The sequence below is a fragment of the Heptranchias perlo genome, chromosome 1, assembly GCF_035084215.1.
Source record: "Heptranchias perlo isolate sHepPer1 chromosome 1, sHepPer1.hap1, whole genome shotgun sequence".
Classification (NCBI taxonomy): domain Eukaryota; kingdom Metazoa; phylum Chordata; class Chondrichthyes; order Hexanchiformes; family Hexanchidae; genus Heptranchias; species Heptranchias perlo.
This window is the reverse complement of record NC_090325.1, coordinates 197,363,138-197,385,074: the sequence shown is the minus strand read 5'-3', so window position 1 is coordinate 197,385,074 and position 21,937 is coordinate 197,363,138. Positions and strand designations below refer to the sequence as shown.

At 49.6% G+C, this 21,937-nt stretch overlaps 1 protein-coding gene and 1 long non-coding RNA gene across 4 annotated transcripts in view; one reads left to right on the top strand and one right to left on the bottom strand.

The window, feature by feature from the left end:
- Positions 1-21,937, bottom strand: part of LOC137306759 (complexin-1) — a 243,151-nt gene that overhangs the window by 74,592 nt on the left and 146,622 nt on the right. The gene's annotated exons all lie outside the window — the stretch shown is intronic.
- Positions 7,156-21,937, top strand: part of LOC137306841 (uncharacterized) — a 37,286-nt gene continuing 22,504 nt past the window's right edge. For 2 of the 3 annotated variants that reach the window (XR_010958961.1, XR_010958956.1), the window contains exons 1-2: positions 7,156-7,405; positions 10,772-10,874. This is a non-coding gene — a long non-coding RNA (uncharacterized lncRNA). Of the gene's footprint in view, positions 7,406-7,432; positions 7,827-10,771; positions 10,875-21,937 lie in introns of those variants that run through there. The other variant, XR_010958966.1, reaches the window with a different exon arrangement.

The following is a 21,937-nucleotide window of genomic DNA, read 5'->3' as shown; positions in this document are numbered from 1 at the left end:
TTGGGTGTATAATGGCGGGGTGTATAATGGGGGGGGTGTATAACGGGCGGGTGTGTAACGGGCGGGGTGTGTAACGGGGCGGGTGTGTAACGGGCGGCCAATCTGATATCACCCATTTTACAACATTGCTGTAAGTGTCAGAGTATTTTCTCCCTCTGGTTAATTTTATTGCTGTTCACTCCAGAGAGGGATCTCCCACCCCCCCCTTCATCCCTCACCCCCCCTTCATCTCCACCCCCCCTTCATCCCTCACCCCCCCCTTCATCTCCCACCCCCCCTTCATCCCTCACCCCCCCTTCACTCCCACCCTCCCTTCATCCCTCACCCCCCCTTCATCCTCACCCCCCTTCATCCCTCACCCCCCCCTTCATCCCTCACCCCCCCGATCATCTCCACCCCCCCTTCATCCCTCACCCCCCCCTTCATCTCCCACCCTCCCTTCATCTCCCACCCTCCCTTCATCCCTCACCCCCCCTTCATCCCTCACCCTCCCTTCATCCCTCACCCCCCCTTCATCCCTCACCCCCCCTTCATCTCCCACCCTCCCTTCATCCCTCACCCCCCCCTTCATCCCTCACCCCCCCTTCATCCCTCACCCTCCCTTCATCCCTCACCCCCCTTCATCCCTCACCCCCCCTTCATCTCCCACCCCCCTTCATCCCTCACCCCCCCTTCATCCCTCACCCCCCCTTCATCCCTCACCCTCCCTTCATCCCTCACACCCCCTTCATCTCCCACCCCCCTTCATCTCCCACCCTCCCTTCATCCCTCACCCCCCCTTCATCTCCCACCCCCCCTTCATCCCTCACCCCCCCTTCATCCCTCACCCCCCCCTTCATCTCCCACCCCCCCTTCATCTCCCACCCCCCCTTCATCCCTCACCCCCCTTCATCTCCCACCCCCCTTCATCCCTCACCCCCCCTTCATCTCCCACCCCCCCTTCATCCCTCACCCCCCCCCTTCATCCCTCACCCCCCCTTCATCCCTCACCCCCCCTTCATCCCTCACCCCCCCCTTCATCCCTCACACACCCCCTTCATCCCTCACCCCCCTTCATCCCTCACCCCCCCTTCATCCCTCACCCCCCCCTTCATCCCTCACCCCCCCTTCATCCCTCACCCTCCCTTCATCCCTCACCCCCCCCTTCATCCCTCACCCCCCCTTCATCTCCCACCCCCCTTCATCCCTCACCCCCCCTTCATCTCCCACCCTCCCTTCATCCCTCACACCCCCTTCATCTCCCACCCCCCCTTCATCTCCCACCCTCCTTCATCCCTCACCCCCCCCTTCATCTCCACCCCCCTTCATCTCCACCCCCCCTTCATCTCCCACCCTCCCTTCATCTCCCACCCCCCTTCATCTCCCACCCCCCCCTTCATCTCCCACCTCTCCCTTCATCCCTCACCCCTCCCTTCATCTCCACCCCCCCTTCATCCCTCACCCCCCCTTCATCTCCCACCCCCCCTTCATCTCCCACCCTCCCTTCATCTCCCACCCCCCTTCATCTCCCACCCTCCCTTCATCCCTCACCCCCCCTTCATCTCCCACCCCCCCTTCATCCCTCACCCCCCCTTCATCTCCCACCCCCCCTTCATCTCCCACCCTCCCTTCATCTCCCACCCCCCTTCATCTCCCACCCCCCTTCATCTCCCACCCTCCCTTCATCCCTCACCCCCCCTTCATCTCCCACCCCCCCTTCATCTCCCACCCCCCCTTCATCTCCCACCCCCCTTCATCTCCCACCCCCCCCCTTCATCTCCCACCCTCCCTTCATCCCTCACCCCCCCCTTCATCTCCCACCCCCCCTTCATCCCTCACCCCCCCTTCATCTCCCACCCCCCCTTCATCTCCCACCCCCTTCATCCCTCACCCCCCTTCATCCCTCACCCCCCCTTCATCCCTCACCCCCCCTTCATCCCTCACCCCCCCTTCATCCTCACCCCCCCTTCATCTCCCACCCTCCCTTCATCTCCCACCCCCCCTTCATCTCCCACCCTCCCTTCATCCCTCACCCCCCCTTCATCCCTCACCCTCCCTTCATCCCTCACCCCCCCCTTCATCTCCCACCCCCCCTTCATCCCTCACCCCCCCCTTCATCTCCCACCCCCCCTTCATCTCCCACCCCCCCTTCATCTCCCACCCCCCTTCATCCCTCACCCCCCCTTCATCCCTCACCCCCCCTTCATCCCTCACCCCCCCTTCATCCCTCACCCCCCCTTCATCCCTCACCCCCCTTCATCCCTCACCCCCCCTTCATCCCTCACCCTCCCTTCATCCCTCACCCCCCCCTTCATCTCCCACCCCCCCCTTCATCCCTCACCCCCCTTCATCTCCCACCCCCCCTTCATCTCCCACCCCCCTTCATCCCTCACCCCCCCTTCATCCCTCACCCCCCCTTCATCCCTCACCCCCCCTTCATCCCTCACCCCCCCTTCATCCCTCACCCCCCCTTCATCTCCCACCCTCCCTTCATCCCTCACCCCCCCTTCATCCCTCACCCCCCCTTCATCTCCCACCCTCCCTTCATCCCTCACCCCCCCTTCATCCCTCACCCCCCCTTCATCTCCCACCCTCCCTTCATCTCCCACCCTCCCTTCATCTCCCACCCTCCCTTCATCCCTCACCCCCCCTTCATCTCCCACCCTCCCTTCATCTCCACCCCCCCTTCATCTCCCACCCCTCCCTTCATCTCCCACCCTCCCTTCATCTCCCACCCTCCCTTCATCTCCCACCCCCCTTCATCTCCCACCCTCCCTTCATCTCCCACCCCCCTTCATCTCCCACCCTCCCTTCATCCCTCACCCCCCCTTCATCTCCCACCCTCCCTTCATCTCCCACCCCCCCTTCATCTCCCACCCCTCCCTTCATCTCCCACCCTCCCTTCATCTCCCACCCTCCCTTCATCTCCCACCCTCCCTTCATCTCCCACCCCCCCTTCATCCCTCACCCCCCCTTCATCTCCCACCCTCCCTTCATCTCCCACCCCCCTTCATCTCCCACCCTCCCTTCATCTCCCACCCCCCCTTCATCCCTCACCCCCCCTTCATCTCCCACCCTCCCTTCATCTCCCACCCTCCCTTCATCTCCCACCCTCCCTTCATCTCCCACCCCCCTTCATCTCCCACCCTCCCTTCATCTCCCACCCCCCTTCATCTCCCACCCTCCCTTCATCCCTCACCCCCCCTTCATCTCCCACCCTCCCTTCATCTCCCACCCTCCCTTCATCTCCCACCCTCCCTTCATCTCCCACCCTCCCTTCATCTCCCACCCCCCCTTCATCCCTCACCCCCCCTTCATCTCCCACCCTCCCTTCATCTCCCACCCTCCCTTCATCTCCCACCCTCCCTTCATCCCTCACCCCTCCCTTCATCTCCCACCCTCCCTTCATCTCCCACCCCCCCCTTCATCCCTCACCCCCCTTCATCTCCCACCCTCCCTTCATCTCCCACCCTCCCTTCATCTCCCACCCTCCCTTCATCCCTCACCCCCCCTTCATCTCCCACCCCCCCTTCATCCCTCACCCCCCCCTTCATCCTCACCCCCCCTTCATCTCCCACCCCCCCTTCATCCCTCACCCCTCCCTTCATCTCCCACCCCCCCTTCATCCCTCACCCCCCCTTCATCTCCCACCCCCCTTCATCTCCCACCCTCCCTTCATCTCCCACCCTCCCTTCATCCCTCACCCCCCCTTCATCTCCCACCCCCCCCTTCATCTCCCACCCTCCCTTCATCTCCCACCCCCCTTCATCTCCCACCCTCCCTTCATCTCCCACCCTCCCTTCATCTCCCACCCCCCTTCATCTCCCACCCTCCCTTCATCTCCCACCCTCCCTTCATCTCCCACCCTCCCTTCATCCCTCACCCCTCCCTTCATCTCCCACCCCCCCTTCATCCCTCACCCCCCCTTCATCCCTCACCCCCCCTTCATCTCCCACCCCCCCTTCATCTCCCACCCTCCCTTCATCTCCCACCCTCCCTTCATCCCTCACCCCCCCTTCATCTCCCACCCCCCTTCATCTCCCACCCTCCCTTCATCTCCCACCCTCCCTTCATCTCCCACCCCCCTTCATCTCCCACCCCCCCTTCATCTCCCACCCTCCCTTCATCTCCCACCCTCCCTTCATCTCCCACCCCCCTTCATCTCCCACCCCCCTTCATCTCCCACCCTCCCTTCATCTCCCACCCCCCCCCTTCATCTCCCACCCCCCCTTCATCTCCCACCCTCCCTTCATCTCCCACCCCCCCTTCATCTCCCACCCCCCTTCATCTCCCACCCTCCCTTCATCCCTCAGCCCCCCCTTCATCTCCCACCCTCCCTTCATCCCTCACCCCCCCTTCATCTCCCACCCCCCCTTCATCTCCCACCCCCCCTTCATCTCCCACCCCCCCTTCATCTCCCACCCTCCCTTCATCCCTCACCCCCCCCTTCATCTCCCACCCCCCCTTCATCTCCCACCCCCCCTTCATCTCCCACCCCCCTTCATCCCTCACCCCCCCCTTCATCTCCCACCCCCCCTTCATCTCCCACCCTCCCTTCATCCCTCACCCCCCCCTTCATCCCTCACCCCCCCTTCATCTCCCACCCCCCCTTCATCTCCCACCCTCCCTTCATCCCTCACCCCCCCTTCATCCCTCACCCCCCCCTTCATCTCTCACCCCCCCCTTCATCCCTCACCCTCCCTTCATCCCTCACCCCCCCCTTCATCTCTCACCCCCCCTTCATCTCCCACCCTCCCTTCATCTCCCACCCCCCTTCATCCCTCACCCCCCCTTCATCTCCCACCCCCCCTTCATCTCCCACCCCCCCTTCATCTCCCACCCTCCCTTCATCCCTCACCCCCCCTTCATCTCCCACCCCCCTTCATCTCCCACCCCTCCCTTCATCTCCCACCCCCCCTTCATCCCTCACCCCCCCTTCATCTCCCACCCCCCCTTCATCTCCCACCCTCCCTTCATCTCCCACCCTCCCTTCATCCCTCACCCCCCCCTTCATCTCCCACCCCCCCTTCATCTCCCACCCTCCCTTCATCTCCCACCCTCCCTTCATCTCCCACCCCCCTTCATCTCCCACCCTCCCTTCATCTCCCACCCTCCCTTCATCTCCCACCCCCCCTTCATCCCTCACCCCCCCTTCATCTCCCACCCCCCCTTCATCTCCCACCCTCCCTTCATCTCCCACCCTCCCTTCATCCCTCACCCCCCCCTTCATCCCTCACCCCCCCCTTCATCCCTCACCCCCCCTTCATCTCCCACCCTCCCTTCATCCCTCACCCCCCCTTCATCTCCCACCCTCCCTTCATCCCTCACCCCCCCCTTCATCCCTCACCCCCCCCTTCATCTCCCACCCCCCTTCATCTCCCACCCTCCCTTCATCTCCCACCCTCCCTTCATCCCTCACCCCCCCTTCATCTCCCACCCTCCCTTCATCCCTCACCCCCCCTTCATCTCCCACCCCCCCCTTCATCCCTCACCCCCCCTTCATCTCCCACCCCCCTTCATCTCCCACCCTCCCTTCATCTCCCACCCCCCCTTCATCCCTCACCCCCCCCTTCATCCCTCACCCCCCCTTCATCTCCCACCCTCCCTTCATCCCTCACCCCCCCCTTCATCCCTCACCCCCCCCTTCATCCCTCACCCCCCCTTCATCTCCCACCCTCCCTTCATCCCTCACCCCCCCCTTCATCCCTCACCCCCCCTTCATCTCCCACCCCCCTTCATCTCCCACCCTCCCTTCATCTCCCACCCTCCCTTCATCCCTCACCCCCCCCCTTCATCCCTCACCCCCCCTTCATCCCTCACCCCCCCCTTCATCCCTCACCCCCCCTTCATCTCCCACCCTCCCTTCATCCCTCACCCCCCCCTTCATCCCTCACCCCCCCCTTCATCCCTCACCCCCCCTTCATCTCCCACCCTCCCTTCATCTCCCACCCTCCCTTCATCCCTCACCCCCCCTTCATCCCTCACCCCCCCTTCATCCCTCACCCCCCCCTTCATCCCTCACCCCCCCTTCATCTCCCACCCTCCCTTCATCCCTCACCCCCCCTTCATCTCCCACCCTCCCTTCATCTCCCACCCCCCCTTCATCCCTCACCCCCCCCTCCATCCCTCACCCCCCCCACATCCCTCACCCCCCCCCCCACTTCATCTCTCACAAAGGAAGGAACATTTGCTGCCGTCTCATCACGAGTACAATTAATGATCGAGGTGCTTCCTTCAATTTGAATAATTCTGATTCCATTTCAAATTTTCAGGCTGAAACACGTCCGACGGAGTTAAGTCTGGAATTTCTATGGTGGGTTTATTCACTATTTGTCTGCATTTTGCTGGTATGGAAGCTGTGCTAGTTAACTATTTAACACAGTTTGGTTGGTGACTCCTACTAGTTAACTATTTAACAGTTTGACTGGTAGCCTGCGCTAGTTAACTATTTAACACAGTTTGGTTGGTGACTCCTACTAGTTAACTATTTAACAGTTTGACTGGTAGCCTGCGCTAGTTAACTATTTAACACAGTTACCATCTCAATTATTCACCAAACATGGCGAGCTCCCTCATCAGTTGTCTCCTAGTTGTGAGTAATGTGGTTTCTCACCTTCTGCTCTCGTGCAGCTGGTTGGAGCTCCTGATATCTTTGCTTTAACTGGATCCTAATTCTGGAGCAGGTGTCTTTTACTGAGCAGAGCTCAGGATTTAGTTTCACAGCCCACCCCTGTGCTCACCACAGCTTCCTCGTGTTGTGACTGAATGTAAATACAGTGACACACACATTAGTGTTACAAGCTAACGCAGTGTGATACACCAGAAAACAGATGTCTCACTTAGTTTAAGCTCAGTCGCACACTATAGTGCAGTTCATTGGGGTACTCCATATCACTCATCATTTTAACAACACACATCCTCAGACCTGCTCCATCAGACGTCTTTCAGTTGAATGGTTTGAATATATTACACGCTGTTTACATCCATTTCAACCACTGGTTGGTCCTCTCTACAATTCCATTCACCCATGGCTACACATCACCTGACCTCATGCTCACTCACATTCTCTACTCTGCCTCAAGGCACAGTTGAGTGATCCCATTGTCCAGGTTACCGATGAACCTTGCTAATCAGTCACATTTTATATACTGTTGGTACCTCCAACGTCACAAGAAGGGGACGAGGCCGTGTCCCGGAAAGTCTGAGACAGATTGGTGCTGACCTAAGTTATAATCGATATTTCAAAGTTGCCTTGAGACGATGGACAGAAATTGCTTCATTGCTCAAACCCTTGTGTATTTTTACAAACCCAGAGACTGTTTTACATAATGGCAGGTTATCTCAGAGAGTGATCGGGAGGGAATGGGGAATGTTAACCCTGGCATTCCCGGAACTCGGAAAATCCAAGAATCTATCAAGACACAAGGTAACAATCTGTCTGTGGGAGGGTCACTGCCGGCTGAGTATCGTAGTCTGCGATTGTAGCATTTGTATTTTATCGTGGGCTTTACAAGACCTTTGCTGAACAGGACCCCAATCTCAAACTGACAGGACACAGTCAGATTTTATTTTGAAGATTCTGATGAAGTAGGAAGGCTTGTCTGTCTTACCCACATGTTATGAATGCTCAAAAAAAGTCCTTTCACCTTAAGCCTCTTAGCATTCACAAAGAAAAGTACAGATAAGGGAGACTATTTGTCCGATCTAGCTCATCGTTGTACAGAAACCTACAATCCCCCATCACAGCCTTTTGAATAAGAACATAAGAAATAGGAGCAGGAGTCCCCTTGTCCAGATCAGTGACTCCAGAGTTTTGTCTCAACAAACCCACCTTGAGCCCACTGCAGGTAATAATCACTCTTTGTATGAAGCAGTGCTTCCTGAACTGTCCCCTTGCTCTGCAGTGCGGGGAGTGCTGCGATACAGTGCGGGGAGTATTGCGATACAGTGCGGGGAGTATTGCGATACAGTGCGGGGAGTGCTGCGATACAGTGCGGGGAGTATTGCGATACAGTGTGGGGAGTGCTGCGATACAGTGTGGGGAGTATTGCGATACAGTGTGGGGAGTACTGCAATACAGTGTGGGGAGTGCTGCAATACAGTGTGGGGAGTATTGCGATACAGTGTGGGGAGTGCTGCAATACAGTGTGGGGAGTACTGCAATACAGTGTGGGGAGTGCTGCAATACAGTGTGGGGAGTGCTGCGATACAGTGTGGGGAGTACTGCAATACAGTGTGGGGAGTGCTGCAATACAGTGCAGGGAGTGCTGCGATACAGTGTGGGGAGTATTGCGATACAGTGTGGGGAGTACTGCAATACAGTGTGGGGAGTGCTGCAATACAGTGTGGGGAGTATTGCGATACAGTGTGGGGAGTGCTGCGATACAGTGTGGGGAGTGCTGCGATACAGTGTGGGGAGTACTGCAATACAGTGTGGGGAGTGCTGCGATACAGTGTGGGGAGTACTGCAATACAGTGTGGGGAGTGCTGCGATACAGTGTGGGGAGTACTGCAATACAGTGTGGGGAGTGCTGCGATACAGTGTGGGGAGTGCTGCGATACAGTGTGGGGAGTACTGCGATACAGTGTGGGGAGTGACGAGATGCAGTGTGGGGAGTGCTGCGATACAGTGTGGGGAGTGACGAGATGCAGTGTGGGGAGTACTGCAATACAGTGTGGGGAGTGACGAGATGCAGTGTGGGGAGTACTGCAATACAGTGTGGGGAGTGCTGCGATACAGTGTGGGGAGTATTGCGATACAGTGTGGGGAGTGCTGCGATACAGTGTGGGGAGTGACGAGATGCAGTGTGGGGAGTGCTGCGATACAGTGTGGGGAGCGGAGTGATACAGTGTGGGGAGTATTGCGATACAGTGCGGGGAGTGACGAGATGCAGTGTGGGGAGTGACGAGATGCAGTGTGTGGAGTGACGAGATGCAGTGTGGGGGGTGACGTGATGCAGCGCGGGGAGTGACGAGATGCAGTGTGGAGAGTGACGAGATGCAGTGTGGGGAGTGACGAGATGCAGTGTGGAGAGTGACGAGATGCAGTGTGGGGAGTGACGTGATGCAGTGTGGGGAGTGACGAGATGCAGTGTGGGGAGTGACGTGATACAGTGTGGGGAGTGACGAGATGCAGTGTGGGGAGTGACGTGATGCAGCGCGGGGAGTGACGAGATGCAGTGTGTGGAGTGACGAGATGCAGTGTGTGGAGTGACGAGATGCAGTGTGGGGAGTGACGTGATGCAGTGTGTGGAGTGACGAGATGCAGTGTGGGAAGTGCTGCGATACAGTGTGGGGAGCGCAGTGATACAGTGTGGGGAGTGACGTGATGCAGTGTGGGGAGTGACGAGATGCAGTGTGGGGAGTGACGAGTTGCAGTGCTGGGAGTGACGTGATGCAGTGTGGGGAGTGACGTGATGCAGTGTGGGGAGTGACGAGATGCAGTGTGGGGAGTGACGTGATGCAGTGTGGGGAGTGACGAGATGCAGTGTGGGGAGTGACGTGATGCATTTAGGGGAGTGACGTGATGCAGTGTGGGGAGTGACGAGATGCAGTGTGGGGAGTGACGTGATGCATTTAGGGGAGTGACGTGATGCAGTGTGGGGAGTGACGTGATGCAGTGTGGGGAGTGACGAGATGCAGTGTGGGGAGTGACGTGATGCAGTGTGGGGAGTGACGTGATGCAGTGTGGGGAGTGACGAGATGCAGTGCGGGGAGTGACGAGTTGCAGTGTGGAGAGTGACGAGATGCAGTGTGTGGAGTGACGAGATGCAGTGCGGGAAGTGACGTGATGCAGTGTGGGGAGTGACGTGATGCAGTGTGGGGAGTGACGTGATGCAGTGCGGGGAGTGACGTGATGCAGTGTGGGGAGTGACGTGATGCAGTGTGTGGAGTGACGAGATGCAGTGCGGGAAGTGACGTGATGCAGTGTGGGGAGTGACGTGATGCAGTGTGGGGAGTGACGTGATGCAGTGTGTGGAGTGACGAGATGCAGTGCGGGGAGTGACGTGATGCAGTGTGGGGAGTGACGTGATGCAGTGCGGGGAGTGACGTGATGCAGTGTGGGGAGTGACGAGATGCAGTGTGGGGAGTGACGAGATGCAGTGTGGGGAGTGACGTGATGCAGTGCGGGGAGTGACGTGATGCAGTGCGGGAAGTGACGTGATGCAGTGTGGGGAGTGACGTGATGCAGTGTGGGGAGTGACGAGATGCAGTGTGGGGAGTGACGAGATGCAGTGTGGGGAGTGACGAGATGCAGTGCGGGGAGTGACGAGATGCAGTGTGGGGAGTGACGTGATGCAGTGTGGGGAGTGACGTGATGCAGTGTGGGGAGTGACGAGATGCAGTGTGGGGAGTGACGTGATGCAGTGTGGGGAGTGACGTGATGCAGTGTGGGGAGTGACGTGATGCAGTGCGGGGAGTGACGAGATGCAGTGCGGGGAGTGACGAGATGCAGTGCGGGGAGTGACGAGATGCAGTGTGGGAAGTGACGTGATGCAGTGTGGGGAGTGACGAGATGCAGTGCGGGGAGTGACGAGTTGCAGTGTGGGGAGTGACGAGATGCAGTGTGGGGAGTGACGTGATGCAGTGTGGGGAGTGACGAGATGCAGTGTGGGGAGTGACGTGATGCAGTGCGGGGAGTGACGTGATGCAGTGTGGGGAGTAATGTGATACTTGTGCTGATTGCAATAGCAGTAATGTTAGTGACTGTGTGGTCTGATTGGCCTTCTCTGTACTGGGAGCTTCTTTTCATTTCTTACCATAATTTTGTGTTACATTTATTTCCTGGCAGAGCTGTTCAGTTTTATTGGTTCTGTCATTGCCGTTGATTCACTCAAGGTTGTTTAAACCTATATCCAAGACACCGTTCATCGAATGGAAAGCTGCACTTTGAGGTGATATGTCGCCCTGTTCTCTAAATACTGTATTATATTATTGAATTATATATACAAACAATATATTATTTCTAGACAAATTTTATAAACAACAACAACTACCTGCATTTATATAGCATCTTTAATGTAGTAAAACGTCCCAGGGCGTTTCACCGGAGCGATTATCAAACTAAATTTGACACTGAGCCACATAAGGAGATATTAGGACAGGTGACCAAAAGCTTGGTCAAAGAGGTAGGTTTTAAGGAGCGTCTTAAAGGAGGAGAGAGAGAGAGAGAGACGGAGAGGTTTAGGGAGGGAATTCCAGAGCTTGGGGTCTAGGCAGCTGAAGGCACGGCCGCCAATGATGAAGCGATTAAAATTGGGGATGTGCAAGAGGCCAGAATTGGAGGAGAGCAGAGATCTACGAGGGAATTGACTACAAGGATGAGAATTTTAAAACCGAGGTGCGGAGGGGGACAGGACGGAGGGGAAATCTGGAACTCTCTCCCCCAAAGAGCTGGTGAGGCTGAGGGTCAATTGAAAATTGCAAAATTGAAATTAATACTGCGTTAACTCCTCCAAAGAAAGCTGCTTAATATCTGTCAGCAAATAGGATTGAAAATTATAAAATTGGTTATCACAACTTCACTTTTGTTTGGTTGCCTCTTCCCTGAAATCGAGCAAAGTCCATCAGTGTGATGGTAAACTTACTGCTTGCCTGGATGGGCGCAGACACAATAACATTGAGAAGCTTGACGCCATCCAGAACAGAGCAGTTTGCTTGATTGGTGCCCGTACCATGAGACTCAGTATCCGCCCCCTCCATCACCAGCAGTGACTGCAGTGTGTACAAACTACAGGAGAAACTGCAGCACCTCACCAAGGTCACTTTGACAGCACCTCCCTCCTCTGTGACCACTTCCACTGAGAAGGACAAGGCCAACAATGTCATGGGAACACCACCGTCTGCAAGTTCCTCTCCAAATCACACACCATCCTGACATGGACATATATCGCTGTTCCTTCATTGTCGCTGGATCCTGGAATTCCCTCCCTAACACCATCACCACTTGGACTGCAGTGATTCAAGGCAAAGGCCCAGCACCACCTTTTCAGGGCAACTAAGGATGGGCAAGAATGCCGGCCCTGCCAACAACTCCCATATCCCGAAAACAAATTTGTAATAAGTGAAAGGAGAGCTGAAGTGCAGTCTGGGAGGATCGGATGCATTTTTTTGATGTTGTGTAATTAACTCGTTTTATCTCTTGCAACTGACCATAAAATCTTCCGCAAATGGTCAGAAATACAAATAGACCGACATCCATAATCAAGCTCTTTGGGGTTTATTGAGTGATGCTGTTCACCTGGTGGGGAGCCCAGGGCAATGAGAGCACAAGTCGAAGAATTGGCGTTAAAGTGTTGAAGCTATATCTCTGACCAATGCTCACTATTAGGAGCACAGGATGCTGGCCTTCATATCTAGAGGACTAGAGTACAAGGGGGCAGAAGTTATGCTGCAGCTATACAAAACCCTGGTTAGACCACACCTGGAGTACTGTGAGCAGTTCTGGGCACCGCACCTTCGGAAGGACATATTGGCCTTGGAGGGAGTGCAGCGTAGGTTTACTAGAATGATACCCGGACTTCAAGGGTTAAGTTACGAGGAGAGATTACACAAATTGGGGTTGTATTCTCTAGAGTTTCGAAGGTTAAAGGGTGATCTGATCGAAGTTTATAAAATATTAAGGGGAACAGATAGGGTTTTTTTAAATTCATACATGGGATGTGGGCGTCGCTGGCAAGGCCAGCGTTTATTGCCCATCCCTAATTGCCCTTGAGAAGGTGGTGGTGAGCCGCCTTCTTGAACCACTGCAGTCCATGTGGTGAAGGTTCTCCCACAGTGCTGTTAGGAAGGGAGTTCCAGGATTTTGACCCAGCGACGATGAAGGAACGGCGATATATTTCCAAGTCGGGATGGTGTGTGACTTGGAGGGGAACGTGCAGGTGGTGTTGTTCCCATGTGCCTGCTGCTCTTGCCCTTCTAGGTGGTAGAGGTCGCGGGTTTGGGAGGTGCTGTCAAAGAAGCCTTGGCGAGTTGCTGCAGTGCATCCTGTGGATGGTACACACAGCAGCCACTGTGCACCGGTGGTGAAGGGAGTGAATGTTTAGGGTGGTGGATGGGGTGCCAATCAAGCGGGCTGCTTTGTCCTGGATGGTGTCGAGCATCTTAAGTGTTGTTGGAGCTGCACTCATCCAGGAAAGTGGAGAGTATTCCTTCACACTCCTGACTTGTGCCTTGTAGATGGTGGAAAGGCTTTGGGGAGTCAGGAGGTGAGTCACTCGCCGCAGAATACCCAGCCTCTGACCTGCTCTTGTAGCCACAGTATTTATATGGCTGGTCCAGTTAAGTTCTGGTCAATGGTGACCCCCAGGATGTTGATGGTGGGGGATTCGGTGATGGTAATGCCGTTGAATGTCAAGGGGAGGTGGTTAGACTCTCTCTTGTTGGAGATGGTCTTTGCCTGGCACTTGTCTGGCGCGAATGTTACTTGCCGCTTGTCAGCCCAAGTCTGGATGTTGTCCAGGTCTTGCTGCATGCGGGCTCGTACTGCTTCGTTATCTGAGGGGTTGCGAATGGAACTAAACACTCTGCAATCATCAGCGAACATCCCCATTTCTGACCTTATGATGGAGGGAAGGTTATTGATGAAGCAGCTGAAGATGGTTGGGCCTAGGACACTGCCCTGAGGAACTCCTGCAGCAATGTTCTGGGGCTGAGATGATTGGTCTCCAACAACCACTACCATCTTCCTTTGTGTTAGGTATGACTCCAGCCACTGGAGAGTTTTCCCCTTGATTCCCATTGACTTCAATTTTACTAGGGCTCCTTGGTGCCACACTTGGTCAAATGCTGCCTTGATGTCAAGGGCAGTCACTCTCACCTCACCTCTGGAATTCAGCTCTTTTGTCCATGTTTGGACCAAGGCTGTAATGAGGTCTGGAGCCGAGTGGTCCTGGCGGAACCCAAACTGAGCATCGGTGAGCAGGTTATTGGTGAGTAAGTGCCGCTTGATAGCACTGTCGACGACACCTTCCATCATTTTGCTGATGATTGAGAGTAGACTGATGGGGCGGTAATTGGCCGGATTGGATTTGTCCTGCTTTTTGTGGACAGGACATACCTGGGCAATTTTCCACATTGTCGGGTAGATGCCAGTGTTGTAGCTGCACTGGAACAGTTTGGCTAGAGGCGAGGCTAGTTCTGGAGCACAAGTCTCCAGCACTACAGCTGGGATGTTGTCGGGGCCCATAACCTTTGCTGTATCCAGTGCACTCAGCCATTTCTTGATATCACGTGGAGTGAATCGAATTGGCTGAAGACTGGCTTCTGTGATGGTGGGGATATCGGGAGGAGGCTGAGATGAATCATCTACTCGGCACTTCTGGCTGAAGATGGTTGCAAACGCCTTGTCTTTTGGACTCATGTGCTGGACTCCGCCATCATTGAGGAACCTTTCAACTGATTGGAAAACAGCCAAAGATTGTCCTCCTTCATATAATCTGCAATTACTGCAAAGGTTAAGGGAAGATTTGATCGAGGTGTTCAAAATCATGAAGGGTTTTGATAGAGTAAATAAGGAGAAACTGTTTCCAGTGGCAGAAGGGTTGGTAATTAGACGGCACAGATTTAAGATAATTAGCAAAAGAACCAGAGGGGAGATTAGGAGAATTTTGTTTACACAGCGAGTTGTTATGATCTGCAATTTGCTGCCTGAAAGGGTGGTGGAAGCAGATTCAATCATGGCTTTCAAAAAGGAATTGGATAAATATTTGAAGGAAAATTTGCAGGGCTATGGAGAAAGGGCAGGGGAGTGGGACTAATTGGATAGCTCTTTCAAAGAGCCAGCACAGGCATGATGGGCCGAATGGCTCCTTCTGCGCTGTATCAGTCTATGATTCCACTGAAAATCTACTCAATATCGGCCTTCCCACTGTCGTTACTTTTCCAAGTATATGATTACTTGCTGAAAACCAAACTCGTCAGTCAAAGAGAATCTGGTTTAGTGTTTACAGTTACTGACAGGAGGTTATATTGTCTGTGGCCAAATAGAAAAATGTGGACATATCTCTCTCGGTCTCAAGAAAGCCAATGATATAGTTAACATCATGATTTCAGTTTCAAAATTGGAAAATATTGGATTTTTTATTGACTGAGCAATTTAAGTTTGAAAGCAAAGAATAATCATGATGAAGGGAACAAGGTTGAGACCTTGTCAATATCTCGTTCTTCGATGCTCAGTTTCAGACCTGTTTCCATTTCTGGCTTAAATTGTTGACTCGCCTCATAATGTAACAGAGCTGAAGTTTATAATGTGGATATCTTCCTACATTCGAACATGTTAACAGGTAAAGCTGCTGAAATATTTAATCACAAAACTTATGTAGAATGTACAGCACAGAAACAGGCCATTTGGCCCAACTGGTCTATGCTGGTGTTTATGCTCCACGCGAGCCTCCTCCCTCCCCTCTTCATCTCACCCTATCAGCATATCCTTCTATTCCTTTCTCCCTCATGTGTTTATCCAGCTTCCCCTTAAATGCATCTATGCTATTCGCCTTAACTACTCCTTGTGGGAGCGAGTTCCACATTCTCACCACTCTCTGGGTAAAGAAGTTTCTCCTGAATTCCCTATTGGATTTATTAGTGACTATCTTATATTAATGGCCCCAAGTTCTGGTCTCCCCCACAAGTGGAAACATTTTCTCTATGTCTACCCTATCAAACCTTATCATTATCTTAATGACCTCTATCAGGTCACCCCTCAGCCTTCTCTTTTCTAGAGAAAAGAGCCCCAGCCTGTTCAATCTTTCCTGATAGGTATAACCTCTCAGTTCTGGTATTATCCTTGTAAATCTTTTTTGCACCTTCTCCAGTGTCTCTATATCCATTTTACAAAAGCCAGCTGGTTACATGTCTATGCAAACAGAGGCTGATTTTCCAAATGTTCACAACAGGTAAGAAGCCCTGCCTCAATACTGAGCATATCAGGAAATTGCAGACACAATGCCCAAACCTTCCCGATGTTTCTGGCTGGCAGGCATGACTCTGCTGCTGGTCCACATTCTGAAAACAAGCTGTAAAAGTCTTGTGTCCAGTGTGTCTGTTACATCCTGCTGCGTTTACTGACATTGAGAAAACCTGGCCTCTCCCCAAGCACGATCTGGAGAAACTTACAACAGCAACAATAATTAGCCTCTGTTTGACCTCAGGGTGTGCCTATTTAGACAACACCCACTATCCTCTCCCCTCCCCCTGTTGCCCCTCCCCCTCTCCCCCTCACTCGCCCTCTCCCTCTTGCCTCTCCCCTCCCCTTCCCGTCTCCCCTGCCCCCCTCTCCCTCCACCACACAGGTTAGAGGCTAAAACATCACTACTTTGGTCCAGATTGTTCACCAGTGATGCCGCATGACATCCGCTGGTACCTGCACTGATTATTGTGCTCTTGTTACAATACCTTCCCAAAAACCAAAAATTGCAAAGAACAATCATTAACATTAACATCATTTTATTGATGTCTTGCTATTGATTTTTGGGGAAAAAATGATAAATAAGCAGGCTTGGCTGAATTTCCTGGATTTGTTGGCGATATAATAAATTGGGATATTCACGCTGAATAAGGAGGTTGTGTCACGTCTTTGTCAAAAGATGGTATCTGAATTTAGATCCATTCTCATAGAATTACAGAGCACAGAAGGAGGCCATTCAGCTCATTGTGCTTGTGCCATTGTGTTGGTGAACATTAAGACATAAAGACCAACATCCGAGTATGGAAGGACAAGAGGGTATTTACCACAATGCCATGGCCATCTGCATCATTGAGGTGACAAGTAGACCTTTCTGAGGAGGACATGTTCAGGCATTTCTCCAGGAATCCAGTGAACCAGGCGGCCACACTATGAGACTTCACCCTATTGCTAGCCTTGATCATGAGTCCCAATTATATCATTGGTCGTGAGAACATGGTTTGGAGAGGATACCAAGATTGACAGTCTGAGGGAAATGATTAATATCCACAGTTCAAGCACCGCTGACTGAACCACAAACCATTGCTGGATGTACACAATCACTGCTGACTGAACCACAAATCATTGCTGGATATACACAATCACTGCTGACTGAACCACAAATCATTGCTGGATATACACAATCACTGCTGACTGAACCACAAATCATTGCTGGATATACACAATCACTGCCGCTAACCTCTCCACACTGCCTAATGCCCAGCACTCAGAAAACATGGCCCCTTATCATCCAATGAGCATGCTGTTAAACTTCAAGGTAAAATCTCTGGTTTGCTGAACAGGTTAACAAACCATCCCAGGAGGTAACCCTCTGACGTTGACCTAATCTAACAATTGGTCTAAAAGCCAAGTAGAGTCATGAAGTGCTGATCGATTATGCAAAATCTGAACTCTTCTCCGGTCTCTTACAATAACCACCTTCTCCCCTGAGCAAGACAACACAGCCAGACAGAATACTCTGAAACTGGACAATGTCCCATCCTCTGTTACAGAGAGTTATGTAAGCAAAGGTATTGAGCTTGGGGGTACTAAAACCCAACAAAAAGAGACCAGTCAACAATCATACCATAAAAAAACAAGAATAGTTTCTTGAAAGTGAAAAAAGAAACAACTTGTATTTCTACAGCACCTTTCACCACCTCAGGACGCCCCAAAGTGCTTCACAGCCAATGACATACTTTTGAAGTGTAGTCACTGTTGTAATGTAGGAAACATGGCAGCCAATTTGCACACAGCAAGATCCCACAAACAGCAATGAGATAATGCTCCAGAACTAGCTGCACCCCTATCCAAACTGTTCCAGTATAGCTACAACACTGGCATCTGCCCAACAATGTGGAAAATTGCCCATGTATGTCCTGTCCATACAAAACAGCACAAATCCAATCCGGCCAATTACCTCAATCATCAGCAAAGTGATGGAAGGTGTTGTTTAGTGGGTATTAATTAGTGGATATTGTTTAGTGGGTATTGTTTAGTGGGTATTGTTTAGTGGGTATTGTTTAGTGGATATTTAGTGGGTATTGTTTAGTGGGTATTATTTAGTGGGTATTGTTTAGTGGGTATTGTTTAGTGGATATTGTTTAGTGGATATTGTTTAGTGGGTATTGTTTAGTGGGTATTGTTTAGTGGATATTTAGTGGATATTGTTTAGTGGGTATTATTTAGTGGGTTTTGTTTAGTGGATATTGTTTAGTGGATATTGTTTAGTGGGTATTGTTTAGTGGGTATTGTTTAGTGGGTATTGTTTAGTGGATATTGTTTAGTGGGTATTGTTTAGTGGGTATTGTTTAGTGGGTATTGTTTAGTGGGTATTGTTTAGTGGGTATTGTTTAGTGGATATTATTTAGTGGATATTGTTTAGTGGGTATTATTTAGTGGGTATTGTTTAGTGGGTATTGTTTAGTGGATATTGTTTAGTGGGTATTGTTTAGTGGATAGTGTTTAGTGGGTATTATTTAGTGGATATTGTTTAGTGGGTATTGTTTAGTGGATATTATTTAGTGGATATTGTTTAGTGAGTATTATTTAGTGGGTATTGTTTAGTGGATATTGTTTAGTGGATATTGTTTAGTGGATATTGTTTAGTGGGCATTGTTTAGTGGGTATTGTTTAGTGGGTATTGTTTAGTGGATATTGTTTAGTGGGTATTGTTTAGTGGATATTGTTTAGTGGGTATTGTTTAGTGGATATTGTTTAGTGGGTATTGTTTAGTGGATATTGTTTAGTGGATATTGTTTAGTGGGTATTGTTTAGTGGATATTGTTTAGTGGATATTGTTTAGTGGATATTGTTTAGTGGGTATTGTTTAGTGGGTATTGTTTAGTGGATATTGTTTAGTGGGTATTGTTTAGTGGATATTGTTTAGTGGATATTGTTTAGTGGGTATTATTTAGTGGATATTATTTAGTGGATATTGTTTAGTGGGTATTGTTTAGTGGATATTGTTTAGTGGGTATTGTTTAGTGGGTATTGTTTAGTGGGTATTATTTAGTGGGTTTTGTTTAGTGGGTATTATTTAGTGGATATTGTTTAGTGGATATTGTTTAGTGGATATTATTTAGTGGGTATTGTTTAGTGGATATTGTTTAGTGGATATTGTTTAGTGGATATTGTTTAGTGGGTATTATTTAGTGGGTATTGTTTAGTGGGTATTGTTTAGTGGGTTTTGTTTAGTGGGTATTATTTAGTGGGTATTGTTTAGTGGGTATTATTTAGTGGGTTTTGTTTAGTGGATATTGTTTAGTGGATATTATTTAGTGGGTATTGTTTAGTGGGTATTGTTTAGTGGGTATTATTTAGTGGGTATTGTTTAGTGGGTATTATTTAGTGGGTTTTGTTTAGTGGGTATTATTTAGTGGGTATTGTTTAGTGGGTATTATTTAGTGGGTATTGTTTAGTGGGTATTGTTTAGTGGGTATTGTTTAGTGGGTATTGTTTAGTGGGTATTGTTTAGTGGGTATTGTTTAGTGGGTATTATTTAGTGGGTTTTGTTTAGTGGATATTGTTTAGTGGGTTTTGTTTAGTGGGTATTATTTAGTGGGTATTGTTTAGTGGGTATTATTTAGTGGGTATTGTTTAGTGGGTATTGTTTAGTGGGTATTGTTTAGTGGGTATTGTTTAGTGGGTTTTGTTTAGTGGATATTGTTTAGTGGATATTATTTAGTGGGTATTGTTTAGTGGGTATTGTTTAGTGGGTATTATTTAGTGGGTATTGTTTAGTGGGTATTGTTTAGTGGGTATTATTTAGTGGGTATTGTTTAGTGGATATTGTTTAGTGGATATTGTTTGGTGGATATTGTTTAGTGGGTATTATTTAGTGGGTATTGTTTAGTGGATATTGTTTAGTGGATATTGTTTAGTGGGTATTGTTTAGTGGATATTGTTTAGTGGATATTGTTTGGTGGATATTGTTTAGTGGGTATTATTTAGTGGGTATTGTTTAGTGGATATTGTTTAGTGGATATTGTTTGGTGGATATTGTTTAGTGGGTATTGTTTAGTGGGTATTGTTTAGTGGGTATTGTTTAGTGGGTATTATTTAGTGGGTTTTGTTTAGTGGATATTGTTTAGTGGGTATTATTTAGTGGGTATTGTTTAGTGGGTATTGTTTAGTGGATATTGTTTAGTGGGTATTGTTTAGTGGGTATTGTTTAGTGGGTATTGTTTAGTGGGTATTATTTAGTGGGTTTTGTTTAGTGGATATTGTTTAGTGGGTATTATTTAGTGGGTATTGTTTAGTGGGTATTATTTAGTGGGTATTGTTTAGTGGATATTGTTTAGTGGATATTGTTTGGTGGATATTGTTTAGTGGGTATTGTTTAGTGGGTATTGTTTAGAGGGTATTATTTAGTGGGTATTGTTTGGTGGGTATTGTTTAGAGGGTATTGTTTAGTGGGTATTGTTTAGTGGGTATTATTTAGTGGGTATTGTTTAGTGGGTATTGTTTAGTGGATATTGTTTAGTGGGTATTGTTTAGTGGATATTGTTTAGTGGGTATTGTTTAGTGGATATTATTTAGTGGGTATTGTTTAGTGGGTATTGTTTAGTGGATATTGTTTAGTGGGTATTGTTTAGTGGGTATTGTTTAGTGGGTATTGTTTAGTGGATATTGTTTAGTGGGTATTGTTTAGTGGGTATTGTTTAGTGGGTATTGTTTAGTGGGTATTGTTTAGTGGGTATTATTTAGTGGGTTTTGTTTAGTGGATATTGTTTAGTGGGTTTTGTTTAGTGGGTATTATTTAGTGGGTATTGTTTAGTGGGTATTATTTAGTGGGTATTGTTTAGTGGGTATTGTTTAGTGGGTATTGTTTAGTGGGTATTGTTTAGTGGGTTTTGTTTAGTGGATATTGTTTAGTGGATATTATTTAGTGGGTATTGTTTAGTGGGTATTGTTTAGTGGGTATTATTTAGTGGGTATTGTTTAGTGGGTATTGTTTAGTGGGTATTATTTAGTGGGTATTGTTTAGTGGATATTGTTTAGTGGATATTGTTTGGTGGATATTGTTTAGTGGGTATTATTTAGTGGGTATTGTTTAGTGGATATTGTTTAGTGGATATTGTTTAGTGGGTATTGTTTAGTGGATATTGTTTAGTGGATATTGTTTGGTGGATATTGTTTAGTGGGTATTATTTAGTGGGTATTGTTTAGTGGATATTGTTTAGTGGATATTGTTTGGTGGATATTGTTTAGTGGGTATTGTTTAGTGGGTATTGTTTAGTGGGTATTGTTTAGTGGGTATTATTTAGTGGGTTTTGTTTAGTGGATATTGTTTAGTGGGTATTATTTAGTGGGTATTGTTTAGTGGGTATTGTTTAGTGGATATTGTTTAGTGGGTATTGTTTAGTGGGTATTGTTTAGTGGGTATTGTTTAGTGGGTATTATTTAGTGGGTTTTGTTTAGTGGATATTGTTTAGTGGGTATTATTTAGTGGGTATTGTTTAGTGGGTATTATTTAGTGGGTATTGTTTAGTGGATATTGTTTAGTGGATATTGTTTGGTGGATATTGTTTAGTGGGTATTGTTTAGTGGGTATTGTTTAGAGGGTATTATTTAGTGGGTATTGTTTGGTGGGTATTGTTTAGAGGGTATTGTTTAGTGGGTATTGTTTAGTGGGTATTATTTAGTGGGTATTGTTTAGTGGGTATTGTTTAGTGGATATTGTTTAGTGGGTATTGTTTAGTGGATATTGTTTAGTGGGTATTGTTTAGTGGATATTATTTAGTGGGTATTGTTTAGTGGGTATTGTTTAGTGGATATTGTTTAGTGGATATTATTTAGTGGGTATTGTTTAGTGGGTATTGTTTAGTGGGTATTGTTTAGTGGATATTATTTAGTGGGTATTGTTTAGTGGGTATTGTTTAGTGGATATTGTTTAGTGGATATTGTTTAGTGGGTATTATTTAGTGGGTATTGTTTAGTGGGTATTGTTTAGTGGATATTGTTTAGTGGGTATTGTTTAGTGGGTTTTGTTTAGTGGGTATTATTTAGTGGGTA